The sequence below is a fragment of the Ascaphus truei genome, chromosome 17, assembly GCF_040206685.1.
Source record: "Ascaphus truei isolate aAscTru1 chromosome 17, aAscTru1.hap1, whole genome shotgun sequence".
In the NCBI taxonomy this organism is placed as follows: domain Eukaryota; kingdom Metazoa; phylum Chordata; class Amphibia; order Anura; family Ascaphidae; genus Ascaphus; species Ascaphus truei.
In genome coordinates, this window is record NC_134499.1 from 17522134 (window position 1) to 17534920 (window position 12787).

Here is a 12787-nt window from a genome sequence, read left to right on the forward strand (position 1 = left end):
AAAAAGGGAAAAAATGTTCCATTCCTCAGTTTCACATTTGCTGAGACTGTGGGATGGAAACTCCAGGCCAGAGTTACAGTGGTTCTGGTTTTCACCAGTTAGTTTGGCTGCTTTAGTCTCTCTCTTAGAGCCTGGACGGATGCTGCTGCTCCCCAGGATCCAGTTTGGGGTAGGCGGCCCCCGACGTGTTGCAGCATCTGAGAATCTATTTGGATGCTGTCCCCATCTGACAGTAAAGGATTCAATGTCCTATCCGTGTGTTATTTAAAGTTGGTAACTGGCTTAGCCAGCCAACATTGCAGATAGGGATATGCTGTGAGTTAGACTCCTGACAGGAGTAGATGTTTGTTTTTATGATTTCTTCTGTTTCTTAAAGTGACAGTGTTTAAAATGTTTAGTGTCACTAATGAAAAAATAAACCACTGAAGGTTGAGGGCTGAGTGCCCCTTATGTGTGTTTACACGTGTTTGTTCCCCTTTTCTACAAATTAAACCCTAGACGACTGTCGCGAAGAGCCTGGGCAAGCGGCAGCACTACACAAAGGGAGCCATTTGCCAAGGCATGTGCAGGTAAACTGTCGCGTCTGCGTATGTGCAGTAAAACGACCGCGTCTGCGCATGTAAACGGCCGCATTTGCGTATGTGCAGGGAAACGGCTGCGTATGCGCAGGGAAACGGCTGCGTATGCGCAGAAAAACTGATGCGTGTGCAAATTTGCTGCGAAATGGCGCGTCTGCGCATGTGCAGGGAAACAGTCGCATCTGCGCATTTGCAGGAAAGCGTCTGCGCATGGCAGGGTAACGGCCGCATCTGCGCACTTACAGGGAAGCGACTGCACATGTGCAGGTAAACGGCCGTGTATGCTCATGTGCAGCAGAACGGCCGCGCCTGCGCATGTGCAGGGAAACGTCTGCGCATGTGCAGGGAAACGTCTGCGCATGTGCAGGGAAACGTCTGCGCTTGTACAGGGAAACGTCTGGGCATGTGCAGGGAAACGTCTGCGCATGTGCAGGGAAACGTCTGCGCATGGGCAGGGAAACGTCTGCGCATGGGCAGGGAAACGTTCTTAACCAGAGATTAGAAGTAACAGTTAGGTATTCGAATTATACAAAAACAAAAGCACAGGGAGGGATCTGGGTTCTCACCCTTCGCCTCGAACAGTGAAAGCAAACGTGTTTCCAGCGGCGTATCACGGTGTGATGGCCTAACAAGGTAAAGCAAGAGTGACGGCTCCAACAGGCAAACAACTAAGGCAGTGGCCCCACTGGCGCTGCCCGCGCAGTGTTTGCCGCTTTTAGTCGCATAAATCTTTGTGCAAGTCCCCGCTCACGCGGTGCGCACACACTCGTGCACGGGCACTCACACTCAAGCTTGGCGCTTGAGTAAATAAAAAAAAATACGTTTCAACCGCGCTCAATTTGCCCGCAATGCCCACCCTTGCAAAATAGCAAGGACACCCGGCACTCATGCTTGGAGAGCTGGTGACGTCACCGCTCTCAAGCATGAGCTCGGTCAGCGCCAGCGGGGCCACAGCCTAATTCGTCAAACTAACAAGGAAACAGCGGATGGGACGACTGACCCAGATCTGTAAGGAATCCGCTCCTGGGTTTTGCTGAAAGGTGGATACCCGTTACCTCATGCAGACCCTGCGGGCGTTTGGCTTCGGGCGACAATTTGTGGGCCTTCTCCAGATGCTGTACGCCTCTGCAGAGTGTCTGGTTAAAATTAATTGGTCCCTGACGGCACCTTTTGGTCGGGGAGTACGTCAGGGGTGTCCCCTGTCTGGGCAACTATACGCGCTGGCCATCGAGCCGTTCCTCTGCCTACTGTCGGCTTATGCCGATGTCGTGCTCCTCGTGGCCCAGGACCTAGAGAGGGCACAAGCATGCCAAGAGGTCTACAACGCGGCCTCTTCTGCTCGGATCAACTGGTCCAAGTGCTCCGGCATTTTGGTGGGTCCCTTACAGGTAGACTCTTTGCCACCCACGTTTCGTAATATCTCGTGGGTGAGCGATACTCTCAAATATCTGGGAGTCTACCTGTCTGCTGCGGAAGACCCAGCCCCAGAAAACTTCAGTGATCTTGAAGAACGAGAAGAATTTATCAACAAGATCCAGAGGAAGTTGATGGATTTTCTCTGGATGGGGAAGCATTGGGTCTCTGCGGGAGTTGCGTGTCTCCCTTTGGAGGAGGGTGGACAGGGAGTGATGTGTGTCTGCTCCCAGTTACACACTTTCCGCCTCCAATACCTGCAGAGATACCTATTCGCAGATCCGTCTCCGCAGTGGTGCCAGCTGGCAACCAGTTTCTTCGTCAGCTGCGCAATCTGAGGTATGACCGGCAACTGTTTATCATCAGGCCCGAGGGTTTAGGTAGAAACCTCTCGGAGCTGCCGGCATACTACCGGGACTTGTTGAAGACCTGGAAACTGGTCTCCGCGACCAGGAAGAAACAGGTGGCGGGGGTTGATCTCCTCGCCGAGACCCTGCTGTATAATCCGGCAGTGGGGGCTCGGATGTTGGATTCACCCTCTATTTGCCGCCAGCTAATCCTGGCGCAGGTGACCAGAGTCGGGGATCTCTTGGACTATGAGCGGCGAGACTGGGTAAGCGCAGAGGTGCTTGCGCCCCGTATGGGTATGCCTACTGCCCGCGTCCCTCGTCGTTTGATCCGGGAGATTAAAGATGCCATCCACCCCGACTCACGCACCTTCATCGAGGGGGTATTGCAGACCGGAGAGCCTTGTCAACCTATCAACTTCAGCTCTCTGGATCTTTGCGTGGAACCCAAACCACGGCAACCCCCTCGGGCTCCTCTCTCCCCCAACCTCAGCAGGTTGGGGGATATGTCCCCGGCGTGTTTCCGCGGCATGCCGAGGAAAGTCCTGTATTCTCTGGTGCTCCATATAGTGCACTACCTCGCCCTTGTCACCCGCCATGATACCATCTGGAGACGGGTATTTCCTGCGAACGAGGGCGAGAGACCCCGGTGGAGGGAACTTTATTCAGCTTTGGTTCCCCGTCTCGCCGGGGATTTGAGTTGGAGGGTCCTCCACGGAGCGCTGAGCACAGGAGAGTATTTGGCACACTTCACGGACTCCCCCGCCTCCTGTCCCTTCTGTGGCGAGCGAGAGTCCGTATACCACATTTATCTAAATTGCGCCAGACTGCAGCACCTCTTATCCACCTTGAGGAGCCTTCTTCTGCAGTTCTGGCTAAATTTTTCCCCTCATCTTTTTATTTTTGGGTGCCCAGTGTCCCGAGACAATAAGCCTAGGGATCTTCTAGTCAACCTGCTCCTGGCAACGGCTAAGGTAGCCATTTACAATACCAGGAGGCAGCGTTTGAAGAGGGGGGTCCCAACGAACATCGTGGCAGTGTTCCGGGCGCTGTTGCACTCCCGTATCCGGGCAGAGTTCACGTACGCCGAGTCCGCTGGGACAGTTTCGGAGTTTGCCTCCCAGTGGGCGTTAGGCGGGGTGCTCTGCTCGGTATCCCCCATCATGGGTTATTTTGAGTTAACCCTTCTTTTTTAAGTGCACTTTTCACAGTGCACTTGTTGGTTCCCTTTATATTTTTGTTTGACTGGTTTTTCTTTGTTCGCCGGCCAATCAGTTTTAATCAAGATCAAAATAGACTCCCTTGAATCTGCGTATGTGCAGGGCTCCCAGGCATTTGGTAAGGAATCAGCTTTATTCTTTCTTTATTTGGTATTTTTTGGTGTGGATCTGTGGGGTAGTATACTGGGAGTATACTGGGAGTTTTATAGAGGGTTTTGGGTGCATTTTCAGTCTTAAAAACCGTTTTTGGTTTTCACCCAGGGGCTGCAGTGGTTCAACCCAGCAAAGCTACACTTTAGCTGGCTGGTAACCGTAGCCTCAATCCCCTCTCTCCTTCCCTCACTACTGGAGGTTTTACTGGTTGTTTAACTTCCAATTTCACTCCTTTGTTTTTCTTAAGCCTGATTCCTTTTCTCACTTGCAATTGAGAGCTCTGTGTCTTTTCTATAAAGACTTGTAAAATTGTGGTGATTGCTTATTACAACAGCGAGAGAGTAACTAATAAGGGGAAAAAGATTTAAAACTGCAGCAGGTTTTTAAAAGCTGTTTTTTCCCCTTGCAGAGAGATATCTTCTTAATGGGACAGTTCCTCTCAATACCTCTCTCCATAAGCAATACCCTCCCCTGATTTAGAGGCCTATTTGTTATCATGCCTGGAAAGGGGAATAGGACAAGTGCAGCAACGAGGGCTATGCCCGGATACCGAACACCAAAAACTGTGGCCCCTAAGAGCAACACTCTTAGTCACAGCCCTAGGCCTGGTCCTTCCAGTGCCCTGGCCACACCTCCCCCAGCACCTGTTAGCAGCGTAACCCCTGCAGTCCCAGTTTCAACATGGGCGCATGTGGCAGCTGCAGGCGTTGACCCCAGCAACAGCAATGCTGGGGCCACGCCCTGTCTGAGCAGGAAGCTTGGGGTGAGGTGCTCAATGTCACCTGGCCAGAACATGGAGATATATGTGAGGACTGTGGCTGATGTGGTGGGTTCCTCTGCTGTGGTGGCGGCCAGCAAGATGTATGGGAGGGGCATTTTCTTCCTCCGTACACTGGCTGCCACACACACTCTGGTGCAGAAAGGCATCAGTGTAGGGGGGAAATACATCCCTATAGAACCCATGGAGGGGTTAGGCACAAAGGTCATTCTGTCAAATGTGCCCCCCTTCATTCCAGATAGCCTCATGCGGCCGTACCTGCAAGCCCTGGGAGACATTAAGTCCCCCATAATAAAATTATCTTTGGGCTGCAGAGAGAGGGCGCTGAGGCATGTACTCTCTTTTAGGCGGTAGGTACAACTGCTGCTGCCAGGGAGCACTGAATCTGTGGAGGGTTCGTTTAGGGTGCCCTACGAGGGCATAGCATACACTGTGTTTTATGGCACGGAGGGGGTTAGATGTTATCTGTGCAAAGAGCTGGGGCACACTCGTAGGAGTTGCTCCAAAGGGAACAGAGGACCCATCCCAACTCCTGCACCCGCCCCTCCCTCTGCCAAGACACCCGGTACCGCTGTGCAAACCACAGCGGGGCCCTCAAGGGCCCAGGTCCCTCCTGAGACCGCAGGAGATGTCGCTGTCCCATCCGGAACAGTGACTTCTGCACCTCTCCCTGGAGAGCAGAGGGAAGGAGAGGGGGTCGCTCTGGAGCGGCCAGCCTCTGTTATCACTGTCTCCCCCCAGGAGAAAACACCCTGTGCCGCTGCGCCCACCGCGGCGGAGCCCTCGGGGGCCCAGGCCCCCGCTGGGACCACAGGAGATGTCGCTGCCCCATCTCGGACAGTGACGTCTACACCTCTCCCCCAAAGAAAGAGAAGGAAAAGCCCTCGAGGGCCCAGGCCCCCTCTGGGACCGCAGAAGATGTCACTGCCCCATCTCAAACAGTGGCATCTTAACCTCTCCCCAAAGAACAGAGGGAGAAGGAAAAGACCTCGAGGGCCCAGGTCCCCCCTGGGACCACAGAAGATGTCACTGTCCCAACTTAAACAGTGACATCTGAACCTCTCCCCTCAAAAAAGAGGGAGAAGGACAAAGTCACCCGGAACAGTGACTTCTGCACCTCTCCCTGGAGAGCGGAGGGAAGGAGAGTGGGTCACTCTGGAGCGGCCAGCCTCTGTTATCACTGTCTCCCCCCAGGAGAAAACACCCTGTGCCCCTGTGCCACTGCGCCCACCGCGGCGGAGCCCTCGGGGGCCCAGCCCCCCGCTGGGACCACAGAAGATGTCACTGTCCCAACTCAAACAGTGACATCTGAACCTCTCCCCCCAAAAAAGAGGGAGAAGGAAAAAATCACCCCACAACAGTCACCCTCTGTCGCTGTCCCCCCCCAAGAACCCCCTAACCTCATTGTAAGCACTGTACAGGGTGAAGGGGAGCGGGAGGAAGCTCCTGCTAGGGAGACAGCGGCACCCTCTCCTGGGAAATCAATCCCCAGGAAGAGCAATTTTAAAACCAATAAGAGGGTGATTGAGGAGGTCGAGGAGGGTGAACCATATTACGTTTACCCTCTGAAGTCTCTGAAGCGGAACGTAAAATCAGTTCCGCACAAGGTGATCCTGTCCGGCCCACTGGTTAGGATTAGCCAGTGTAAACCGGATCCCACAAATGTACAGCCCCCCCCCCCCTCGAATTTCTGGAAGGAATGCAGCTGGAGGTACCCGGCGACTCTGGGGACGTTGGGGAGCCTCCCAACGCCCCTCTCAGTTGGAGAGCGTCCCCCGGAGAATTGTGCTTCGGTGAATATGCCATGCCGAACGCACCTATCTTTGGAGCCAGCCAAGATCCCCTTCCGGTTGTACCGCCTTCGGGTGACGCACATAGGGATAAAAAGCCCCGGTTTGCGTCACCAGAGGAAGGAGATTGGCTAGGGCTGACCCCCGTGGTTGAGGGTTTGGAGGGTGTTTTGGTGAGCACTTCAGATTACATCTGGGAGTTGTCTGACCTGAACCCTCTTAGTGCGGAGTTTTGGGCAGGCACTTTATTGGGAGTGAATGCTGGGATAGACCCTCCCTATGAGGTCCTTGCTAATTCCCCCATGGTTGGTGAGAGCCCTCCCGCGGATGGTGGGTGCCCTCCCGCGGATGGTGAGAGCCCTCCCGCGGATGGTGAGGGCCCTCCCGCGGATGGTGAGGGCCCTCCCGCGGATGGTGAGGGCCCTCCCGCGGATGGTGAGGGCCCTCCCGCGGATGGTGAGGGCCCTCCCGCAGGTGATGCGAACACCCGTGGCATGCCATTCTTCTGTATGGCGTTAGAGGAAACTAGTAGGGCAATGTGTTCCTCTGTGGCCCCCGAGGACTCTCGGGAGACCACTGCCTCCGCCATGTCGCCACCAGCTGCCCCTGAACATCCTGACTCGGGGATGGATGTGGAGAGCATAGTGGACCCCCTCGTGGAAACACCGAAGAGGGGATTCAATCTAAGGCTGAGAAAGGCCCCCGCAGAGAAGAGCGAGAGTCTTAAATTCTTCAAAGAGGAGCCTGGGGAGTTGGGGCTCAGTGGGGAGTCCTCTGGCACCGTGGAATCTGTAGACTCCTTAACCCCCGTTATCCCTGCCCGGGACCTAGATAGCTTCCTGGAGGCTACCCTCTGCAGGCACGGAGATACGAAGGTGCGGTTGGCCCTTGAGAGGTGGAAGGATGCCTCATTCATTCTCCACTCTCTCAGAGTATATATCAGGGCCAACCGCAAGGCCAAACTTTCCGGGACAAACGAACATGTTCGTGTCCGGAATTTTGACAAATTGATGCGAGAGCACGTAAAGGCTTCTCAGGGTATGGCACCCTGAGCGCCTGTTGGGAGAAAAACTCTTGACTACCAATGGCTTTGAGCATCGGTACGCTAAATGTTAACGGCTGTAAGGACGGGTTTCGAAGGTTCCAGGTACTCTCCTTTTTACAAAAGGGGAAGTATTCTGTGAGTTTCCTGCAGGAAACCCATACCACTCCAGAGGCTGAAGCCAGCTGGCATCTGGAGTGGCGAGGCAAGGTCTTCTTCAGCCACCTCACTTCGTCATCTTGTAGGGTGGTGACCCTGTTCTCTGAGTCCTTTCAACCAGAGCTGCTGCTTGCCAAAGCTGTTATTCCAGGTCGCCTGTTGCATCTCAGGGTTCGGCACGAGGACTACACGTTTAACTTCTTGAACGTGTATGCTCCTGCCACCGGATCCCTGAGAAGGCAGTTCTTCGTCAGATTGTCTGAATACCTGGAGACAATCGACACGGACGAAGACGTGGTGCTCGGGGGTGATTTCAACTGCACCCTCGAGGCTCCGAAGGACCGGAGTGGTCCGGAGCCACACCCGGGTTCTGCGTCGGCCTTGCGGGAGGTCATCACCCGCTACTCCTTGGTAGACGTCTGGCGAGAACAACATCCCGAGGTATCCACTGAGTTCACCTATGTTAGGGTGTTTAGAGGTGAACGGATATCCTGGTCCAGGATCGACAGGTTGTACATTTCCAGCCAAAGCCTGTCGCGAGCCCAGTCCAGTACCATTAGGCTGGCGCCGTTTTCAGACCACAATTGTGCGTCCGTGACGGTGGCGCTAACACCAGCAGCGCCCTCGGCCGCCTATTGGCATTTCAACAATACGTTGTTGGAGGACAAGGGGTTTGCGACGTCGGTCCGAGACTTTTGGATGGCCTGGAGAGGTTGCAGGTCAGACTTTGCCACGTTAGAGCAGTGGTGGGACGTGGGCAAGGTGCATCTGCGCCTCGTATGTCAAGAACACACGAAAGGTGCCAGCAGGCGGCGCGATGCTGAGATCGAGGCCCTTAGAGAAGAGGTGCTCGATCTCGAGAGGCGGCTGTCTGTGTCAGGAGACCAATACCTGCAGTGTACATACGTGGAGAGGAAGTGCGCTCTCCGGGACTTGGAAGATCGGAGAGCTCGGGGGGCGTATGTGCGATCTCGCATCTGCTTCCTTCGGGAGATGGGTCGTGGATCGCGCCTCTTCTGCGCGCTGGAGAAAGAGGGGAAACCGTAAACACATCACCTGCTTGCTAGCGGAGGACGGTACCCCTCTGACTGACCCGGAGAGCATCCGGGACAGAACCCGGAGGTTTTACACAGATCTTTTCTCTCCGGAGTCCATCCAGCTGGATGCATGCAGGGACTTATGGGAGGGGCTTCCCGCGGTCGGTGAGGGTGAAAGAGAGCAGCTTGAGTTACCCTTGACTCTGACCGAGCTCTCTGGGGCCCTAAGTCTCATGTCCCGCGGAAAAACGCCGGGGCTGGACAGGCTGACTGTGGAGTTCTTCCAGTTTTTTTGGGAGATGCTGGGACATGATTTCACCGAGGTCCTAGCCGAAGCCCTGGAGACCGGTGAGATGCCCTTTTCATGTCGGCGGGCAGTACTGTCTCTGCTGCCGAAGAAGGGGGATCTACGCCAGATTTCCAACTGGCGACCGGTCTCACTGCTCAGCACGGATTATAAGATCGTGGCCAAAGCGCTTTCGCTGAGGCTCAAGTCCGTGCTGGCAGAGGTGATTCACCCGACCAGTCCTATACTGTCCCGGGCCGGAGCATTCATGACAACATTTTTCTGGTCCGGGACCTGCTACACCACGCACAGAGGACTGGTCTGTCACTCGCCTTCCTGTCCCTAGATCAGGAAAAGGCGTTTGACAGGGTGGATCACCATTACCTCATGCAGACTCTGCGGGCGTTTGGCTTTGGCCCACAATTTGTGGGCCTTCTCCAGATGCTGTACGCCTCTGCAGAGTGTCTGGTTAAAATTAATTGGTCCCTGACGGCACCTTTTGTGTTTGGTCGGGGAGTACGTCAAGGGTGTCCCCTGTCTGGGCAACTATACGCGCTGGCCATCGAGCCTTTCCTCTGCCTACTGAGGAGGAGGCTCACCGGGCTGGTGCTGCGGGAGCCCGACATGCGGGTAGTCCTGTCGGCTTATGCCGATGACGTGCTCCTCATGGCCCAGGACCTAGTTGATCTAGAGCGGGCACAAGCGTGCCAAGAGGTCTACACCGCGGCCTCTTCTGCTCGGATCAACTGGTCCAAGTGCTCCGGTATTTTGGTGGGTCCCTTACAGGTAGACTCTTTGCCCCCCACGTTTCGTAATATCTCGTGGGAGAGCGATACTCTCAAATATCTGGGAGTCTACCTGTCTGCTGCGGAAGACTCAGCCCCAGAAAACTTCAGTGATCTTGAAGAACGAGTCATTGCTCGTCTGGGGTCATGGGTGTATCTGTCGAGAATGCTTTCCCTTAGGGGAAGAACCCTGGTGATCAACCAGCTGGTAGCCAGTCAGCTTTGGCACCGGCTGATAGCCATGGGTCCGCCCCCAGAATTTATCAACAAGATCCAGAGGAAGTTGATGGATTTTCTCTGGATGGGGAAGCATTGGGTCTCTGCGGGAGTTGCGTGTCTCCCTTTGGAGGAGGGTGGACAGGGAGTGGTGTGTGTCCGCTCCCAGTTACACACTTTCCGCCTCCAATACCTGCAGATACCTATTCGCAGATCCGTCTCCGCAGTGGTGCCAGCTGGCAACCAGTTTCTTTCGCCAGCTGCGCAATCTGAGGTATGACCGGCAACTGTTTATCATCAGGCCCGAGGGTTTAGGTAGAAACCTCTCGGAGCTGCCGGCATACTACCGGGACTTGTTAAAGGCCTGGAAACTGGTCTCCGCGACCAGGAAGGAACAGGCGGCGGGGGTTGATTTCCTCGCCGAGACCCTGCTGTATAATCCGGCAGTGGGGGCTCGGATGTTGGATTCACCCTCTATTTGCCGCCAGCTAATCCTGGCGCAGGTGACCAGAGTCGGGGATCTCTTGGACTATGAGCGGCGAGACTGGGTAAGCGCAGAGGTGCTTGCGCCCTGTATGGGTATGCCTACTGCCCGCGTCCCTCGTCGTTTGATCCGGGAGATTAAAGATGCCATCCACCCCGACTCACGCACCTTCATCGAGGGGGTATTGCAGACCGGAGAGCCTTGTCAACCTATCAACTTCAGCTCTCCGGATCTTTGCGTGGAACCCAAACCACGGCAACCCCCTCGGGCTCCTCTCTCCCCCAACCTCAGCAGGTTGGGGGATATGTCCCCGGCGTGTTTCCGCAGCATGCCGAGGAAAGTCCTGTATTCTCTGGTGCTCCATATAGTGCACTACCTCGCCCTTGTCACCCGCCATGATACCATCTGGAGGCGGGTATTTCCTGCGAACGAGGGCGAGAGACCCCGGTGGAGGGAACTTTATTCAGCTTTGGTTCCCCGTCCCGCCGGGGATTTGAGTTGGAGGGTCCTCCACGGAGCGCTGAGCACAGGAGAGTATTTGGCACACTTCACAGACTCCCCCGCCTCCTGTCCCTTCTGTGGATAGCGAGAGTCCGTATACCACATTTATCTAAATTGCGCCATACTGCAGCCCCTCTTATCCACCTTGAGGAGCCTTCTTCTGCAGTTCTGGCTAAATTTTTCCCCTCATCTTTTTATTTTTGGGTGCCCAGTGTCCCGAGACAATAAGCCTAGGGATCTCCTAGTCAACCTGCTCCTGGCAACGGCTAAGGTAGCCATTTACAAGACCAAGAGGCAGCGTTTGGAGAGGGGGGTCCCAACGAACATCGTGGCAGTGTTCCGGGCGCTGTTGCACTCCCGTATCCGGGCAGAGTTCACGTACGCCGAGTCCGCTGGGACGGTTTCGGAGTTTGCCTCCCAGTGGGCGTTAGGCGGGGTGCTCTGCTCTGTATCCCCCATCATGGGTTATTTTGAGTTAACCCTTCTTTTTTAAGTGCACTTTTCACAGTGCACTTGTTGGTTCCCTTTATATTTTTGTTTGACTGGTTTTTCTTTGTTCTACTTGGAAACAAGTAGAATTGCTGTTCAGCCGGCCAATCAGTTTTAAACCAGATCAAAATAGACTCCCTTGAACCTGCAATCAAGAATCACCTGCTTGTGCAATTAGACTGCTGCCTCCTATGCAGCTCTGTCTGGTTGGCTGTTTGTTCTATTTAACTCCTGCCCCGCCCACCAGAAAGTTGCTGGACATAGACTTTCTTTAGTACTGCACCGACACACTTTATTCGAGCAAATACCCGGTATGTACCTGGCAGATACCTGGAATGCGCCGCTCCTAACCTCTGACAAGCCCCGTTGCATTTGCCTTCCCAGCCTGGGTTCATGCCTGGCTGATGGGCGGCTGATCTGTTAAATGATAATGATTAGGATTTAATAGGCTGCAATGCTTCGCGTGTCTACCAGATGGCATAAATTCATGAATTGTAATGCAGTTTATATATATATACTGTGCAGTATTGCAGCCAGCGGGAATAAAATGCTTCAATCCCTGCTTGGAAAATAACTCAATGTACTCGGGCAGAAAACAGTCACAAACCTCAATACACCCGGGTATACCCGAATTCGTGGGACTAGCCAAGCTCGAATAAAGTGTGTCGCCAGTGTAACTGTGTTTGCCACAGCCTGTGTTTGGCCTGCCTGGCCTTCTTGTCATAGTTCGCCTCAGTGTTTCTTGTCCTGTCTGCAGTCCCTGTGCCCTGCTTCCAGTCCTGCAGAGGCCTGCATCGGTGCTTCCTGTTACCTGCTGCATACTCTTCATTGCAGAGGCCTGCATCGTTGTTCCTGATACATGCTGCAATCTCCTGCTTCCAGTGGCGTCCGCTACTCACAGTTGTACCCGGCTAGGGGGTGCTGTTTGTGCTGATGTACTGGATCCCCTATCTCTCCTGCAGAGGTCTGCATCATTGATCCTGTTACCTGCTGCAATCTCCTGCTCCCAGTGGTCTCCACTACTCAGCTGTACCCGGCTAGGGGGTGCTGTTTTGTGCTGACGCACTGGATTCCCCGTTCCTGTTCCTGTCTTCGTTGGAGCATCTTCGCCCAAGCGTCCTGTTGCCGAACCCCAGCATGGATATCGTTTACCCAGCCTTCTCCTATCCTGACCCCGGCTTGTCCCCGGATTATCCTGCCTTCTCCAGTCCCTGCTACGTACGACCACGGAATTCGCAATCCGGATCAGGCTTCGTGGTCTAAGGTTGGTGTATATCTATCCCCACCTCAGCCCCGCGGTCCGGTCCAGGTTTGTGGTGAGCACGTACGTTACAGATGTGTATTCTCCAGGCTGTTACTCCTTAATACGTAGCCTCAGCTTCAGGGACATCTTGCCATACTGTAACCCAACTGCTGAAGTGCACCTTTGCTATTATACCTAGGACACTAGTTAACAGCTTAGAAAAGCCCCAAGTTTTAAGCGCCAATCCTGCCATCTTAAATTCTCCC